We start from the raw sequence: 6,000 nt of genomic DNA on the forward strand, positions 1-6,000 counted from the left end.
GAGCTTTCCCTGTGAAAATGCGCTCTTTACCACTGAATCAGAGCAAACTTCAATCCACCTAAACCCCAAATTGCTGTTTGTTATACTTTAGCTTTAAAGAGCAAGTTTTCACAGGAAAGCTCCAAAGCCAAAGAAGGGAGAGAAAGAGAGTGCTCAGACATGGGGCTTTAAAGTGCCAGTCTGTGCCTGGAAAGTGCAGGGCAAAAGTTAAGTGTAGATAAGCCAACCGTCTCCAAACTCAGTTCCATTCCTGTAACTGGAGCTGCAAGGACATGGCACTATACACACAGCAGCAGAGCAAGGTTACCAAATAGACCATATTTCAAAGTATGACTCTAAGATGCACAAAGAACTCTCAAACATGGGGGCGGGGAGCAGAGCGGCACCCTGAAAATGGGAACACTGCACCAGCAGATTATAACAATCCCTCCCACAGACAAAGCAGAAGATAAGTATATAGTATGCATAAGGAGGCCCTGCTGCCAGAGAAATCCCTTGGTCTGTGCTTTGTTCCATCTTTTTTTCCATTTATCAACGCAAGTGTAGGACTCATACTTACATAGAAATATCAGTAGATATTCATCAAAACGTCCTTTGCCTCCGAGTGTATGAGTACATTTTAAAATCAAGTGGGTGGTCTCAACCAATAATATAGAAATAATTATCTGATATGTACACATTGCACAATTGAAGCTGATATACTTCTATTCATTTTATTAGTTCCTCATAGGGAAGAAACTTATTATTTTTAATTAAATCCCTGAATCGAATTATATCTCTTGCTTCCCATTCTTTAAAGATATTATGTTCAAGAGTGGATTTATGCATATGCATTATGTATAGCTGAGGCTTTTTCAACAAAGCTTGATCTTAGTACATACTTAAATATTTATCCCAAACTTTAAAAATCTAATTTATGATAACATGTTTCTTAATTCCCTGTAATCTTTCTTTCTTTTTAATCTGTAAAGGGATTAAAGTGTGTTCAGGTTTTAAATCTTCCCAATTAAAAAATTGTCTTTTTCCTAAAGGCTGGTTTAAAGAGCATTATGCTGAAAAGCATAACAGCAGCAGCAACAACAACTCAATGAACCAGGCAGAGCAGTGCCTCCTTCTTGGAAATTCCTGCTTTTTTGTTGTTCCAGTCAAATTTATCTACAAGCTTTGCCATTCATTAATTGATATTGGAAAGATTTTGTATAAAAAGTTAATTCTTCTAAAGCAGGTACAGTAGTACCTTGGGTTACATACGCTTCAGGTTATATACGCTTCAGGTTACAGACTCCGCTAACCCAGAAATGGTACCTCGGGTTAAGAACTTTGCTTCAGGATGAGAACAGAAATTGTGCTCCAGTGGCGCAGCAGCAGCAGGAGGCCCATTAGCTAAAGTGGTGCTTCAGGTTAAGAACAGTTTCAGGTTAAGAACAGATCTCCAGAACGAATTAAGTACTTAACCCGAGGTACCACTGTATTTTAATTGCAGAAATTATTGCCTTTATGCTGTCCTAATAGAACTACCATGGGCCATTTAATTAGGTTTGAGTCAGAGGTAGAAAATTAATTTTAATATAGATGGCCTGGATCCAATAGCAGATTAATTCTAAATCTCTCGCCAGAGTTTTGACTTGAACTCAGTAAGTCAGGATATTTGGATCTGAACAGTTAACCATTCTTATTAGGAAGTAAGTCCTTATTCAACCAATAGCATTTTAAGGGGGGGATTGCCAGCAGGATTTTCTGTGTCCAAGTACACTGCATCTGGATTGGCCTCTGCCCCACTTGCAAAAGTGGAGACAAATTTGCATGTGCTTAGCTTTGTGTCACATATAAATCTACATGCTTTGCAGTTGGAATGGAAACTTCAACAGGTGAAGTTTTTCTCAGAATGGTATTTCCATTGAAGAAAAGGCTTTACAGGACAACTCTTGTGCCAAAGTAGCCTCTGTGGGTTTCCTTCTTTGACAGTCCACGGTGTTTGGAGTCAGAACCGGAGCTTTAATTATATGTCCTGCTGGAGCAATGATATTTATCTACAGGAGAGTCATACTTGAGGAGCAGGGGGACAGGATCATGTTGCTGGTTGTGTATGGCAAGTTCCTAAATATTTCTTCCCTCCTGACTGCTGCAGCATAAGAAAAGGAAACAGAGATTTGGTTGCTCCTTCCACGCCGGAAAAAAGAAAAACGGGAATGTGTAAATATGCACTATCAAATAGCTCTTTTCCGGGAGAGGGAGAGTAAAGCAGCAGCACTGGGGATTTTGATGTGTTAAATAATCATAAACCCAGCGTCAGATTATTTGTCCAGCAAAGCGATTGCACAAAAATTGAATTCAGAAACAGACTTTGGGGAATGTCATGTTTCTCAGTACAAATGAAGTGCTTTCCCCAGGATAAAGTGAGCCAGTTCTTCTATGACAGCCTTCCCCGTCATAGTGCCCTTAGGAAGTTTGGATTACAAATCCCATCAGCCCCAGCTGATCTTTGGGTGGCTGAGGTGGCAACCCATCTGTGTCACCTCTGTTTTGTGATGTAAGAGGCAGGCATTTGTTTGAAACCTTGAAACCTTGTGATTATGTCATTCACAGAACCTACCACAAGAAGGCTTGACAATTAGCCTTTTCTCTGTTCTGTTGGGGGCGGGGAGCTTTGTCTGCTATGAATTTCATGTATCAGTGTTTCCACTTAAGAGCTGGCCCTCAGGCAAAAGAGAATGAAAGTGTTGCTTTAGATCCCCAGCAATTGTACCTCTCTTGGTAAAGTAAGAAACCTCTGCTGGCCCAAAGTGGCTGGGGCAACCCAGTCAGATGGGCGGGGTACAAATTAATTGTTGTTGTTAGAAACTTTTCTTTCAGGTAACCAGGGTTTTGCTCCCTGAAAAGTTGACAGCTCCACATCACAGTCTGCCACCTGCCCAGTTGTTTTTACTTATTTCCCTAAATGCCCAAGCTTTTTTTATTGCTTGATGGCCTATTCCTTGTAGTGTTGATTAAAAATCAAGTAAAAAAACCATAGCAATCCCAGTCATACAGTATCTATATTTGTTTCATATATATCCCCATCTTTCATCTGTTATGAAACCCAATGTTCCCATGTGGTTCCCAGGAAGCCACCCATCCAGGCACTGACCAGACCCAGACCTGCTTAGCTTCAGTAACATGGTGGCCTTGTGTCTTTTTTATTTGTTTGTTTATATTTTATTTATTTTTACATTTATATCCTATCTTTCCCCCAAGGATCTCGAGGTTCCTTAGAGCCAAGGTCAGCTATCCCAAGCCAAGCTGCTAAAGCAGCAACACCCATTCCTTGCCTGCCTTCTCGGTCTTCATGTATGAGTTTAAAGCCAAGTCATATAGAGCCCTGAGGTCTGACATGAGCATTACTATCATCTTAGATTGTGAGGCTTTGACAAGGCTCAACACCCCAAATTTAAAGGAGTTTATTATAACAGAACCATGAAAAGACCCAGGACTCTCACCCCAGCTGCCACTCCAGGCTCTGCTGTGTTTTTTACCCAGCCCTTATGACATTGCTCTCTAAAGGCCTAAAAATTCTTAACCACATGTAAATATCAGAAATCCTGTTACAAGAAAATTCAGGTTTTAGAATGGAAATCTTGTTTGTATTGCTTAGATTATATTTCCCATAAATGTATCTTATTTTATACAGTCTGGTTATACCACCACCCCATCACCCCATCCCCTACCCAGGAATTTAATAATAATGGTTTAGACATAATAAACACTGAGAAGCACAGAAACTGGGAGCCATGGGGAAGGGGTGATGCATTTCAATTTAATGACCGAAGAAGACAGAAAGCAACTTAGGAAATGAAAAGGATCTTTTGGATGTGTCCTCAGTCACAGCCAGATCAGGAAGCTGAAAGCGGACTTTACAAATCCCTTTAAACCTTATTCTGATTCTTAATATGCTTAGGAAGAAAATTCAGGCTGTTGCTAAGGATTGATTGTTGCACAAGGCTGATCCAAAAGAGCATGAAATTATTTGCATGTTTAAAGTGAAGTTTTATCCCCACTCTAACTGGGCTTCTCTCATTGTATTTTGGTAAGGACTGAATATAGATGAAGGACAGTTTGAGGACCCGGGTGAAAGGCGGGTATGGGGAGATCTCACAAGGAGAGAGGCTGTGAGAAGAGAGGGATGAACCCAGGTGGGAGCTAGGAGAGCACACCTTCCACTATAGGAGATGAAAGTTAAGATATAGTGGTGAAAGAGGATTTTGTAGTTTCTGCTTCTTCTTTCTTTAGTTTCTTTTCTTTGTTTCTTGTAGATTAGTTTGTTCTTTTAATTATATTGTGAAAACTTTAATAAAAACATTTCTTCTTCTATTATTATTATTATTATTATTATTATTATTATTATTATTATTATTGTTAATGCTGTTGTTGTTAGGCTTCTTTGACGGTAGTACCATCTTCACATAGTCCATTCTGATTGGCTACATAACAATGTCGCTAATCCCAGAAAGAGCATATTTAAAAAGGAATTGTGCTGAAGTTGGACACAATCAGATTTCTTTTGTCGGCAGGTCAAGACACACCTGTCTGCCAAAGCTTTTGGAAAAGCAGAGTGAGATAGTGTTTTATGCTGATTATCCCTTCTCTACTGTATTGATGTGATATGGCTGTCTAGGACTAGGGGCTATGTGTCCCAAAAACAGAAAGTGCTGCCCTGCCCTGCCACTGCTGCCATAACATTACCAGTGGGTCTGCCATCTCCACCGCTGGCAGGGAAACAGCATTGGCATTGGTGCCAATTTCCAGTGAGCTCTCATGCCCTCTGCAAGGTTTCACGTGATTTCAGCAAGATCTTGTGAGATCTTACGAGAAATTGGCGTTGCCTCAGGGGCTTCTGCTGCCTGAAGAGGTAGCTTCACTGCACCTAATAGGTGGGCCAGCCCTGTCCAGGACCCTCACAATCTGGAACACAGAGGCCATGGAACATGTCTGCTTTTGTAGAGGCTATGCTTTGGAATCTCTGCATGACAATATGTGGTGGCAAAGTATTTCAGCTTCCAGCACATATCACAAGGCTGTCTCCACATGCCTCTGCAGTGGAAAGCTGACACTTAGCAGTCCTTATTGTTATTGTGATTTTCTTGCAAGCAGACCACAGAAGTGCTGGAAATTCTTGACTCCCACCTTCACCCTTCCACATCATCATGTATTCCTCCATATCTTGCTATGGAAAAGACAGACTTTCCCCCTTCTAGTTCATGTATTGCTTGAGAGTGAGAATGAAGGAGACCTTATCAGCCTGTAATCCCTGTACTGGGCTGCTGCCAAGTTCCCCAACTCCCCAAAGACATAATTATCCCTTCACATTTTCTTATTTTACCAAACTCTATATCCACTTTAATCCTAGCACTGAAACTGGCCCATCACCTGGAGATGTCGTGAGGTGGTTGGACAGCTAAACAGGCATGTCAGGTCCTTCCGACTGCAGTGTTTGTCTTGGCTGCTGTTTGATGACATCAGCCATCTCTGCCAGGAAGGGATTGGAAACCTACAGGATGTTGCTGTGAAGCTAACACCGAAACTACTCCTTGACAGAACTGATAGATTTGATGTTGACTGAGAATTGGGAGAAGGGAGGAGGATAAGACTGGATAAAAAGAATGGGTGCAACTGAGGAGGTTAATCTAGCACTGCCTTAATGGGAACTGGTAAACTCCCCATCGCTATCTTCAAGCTGTGATCTCAGGAAGCCTCAGGCAAGTGGGAAAGTTTGTTAGGGAGCATCCCAGGAACAAAGGGGTAAAATTAAAAAGTGAAATGTGAATTAGGCTGGAGGGGCTTTGTACTAGCAAAAATGATATGATACTACTGTATATAATTCAAAGAGAGATAAGAATGCATTTTGGAAAGTACCTCAGTAACGTTTCAAAACTGGGAAGCATCCTTTACTCATTGTTAATTTGGTGGATGGGAAAAGTGAATCACTATGATTATCCCAACATAGGGAAGGTGTAGGGAATCTTT

General features: G+C 41.0%; 1 long non-coding RNA gene across 3 annotated transcripts in view; it reads left to right on the forward strand.

The window, feature by feature from the left end:
• LOC310700018 overlaps positions 1–6,000 on the forward strand; it is a 75,418-nt gene that overhangs the window by 43,491 nt on the left and 25,927 nt on the right. The window contains exon 9 of one of the 3 annotated variants that reach the window (XR_014522361.1): positions 5,384–6,000. This exon is cut by the window's right edge and continues 556 nt beyond it. The exons of the other annotated variants lie outside the window; for them this stretch is intronic. This is a non-coding gene — a long non-coding RNA (uncharacterized lncRNA). The remainder of the gene's footprint in view (positions 1–5,383) is intronic. 3 annotated transcript variants of the gene reach the window in all.

The sequence above is a fragment of the Podarcis liolepis genome, assembly GCF_965112155.1.
Source record: "Podarcis liolepis genome assembly, chromosome: 2".
In the NCBI taxonomy this organism is placed as follows: Eukaryota; Metazoa; Chordata; class Lepidosauria; order Squamata; family Lacertidae; genus Podarcis; species Podarcis liolepis.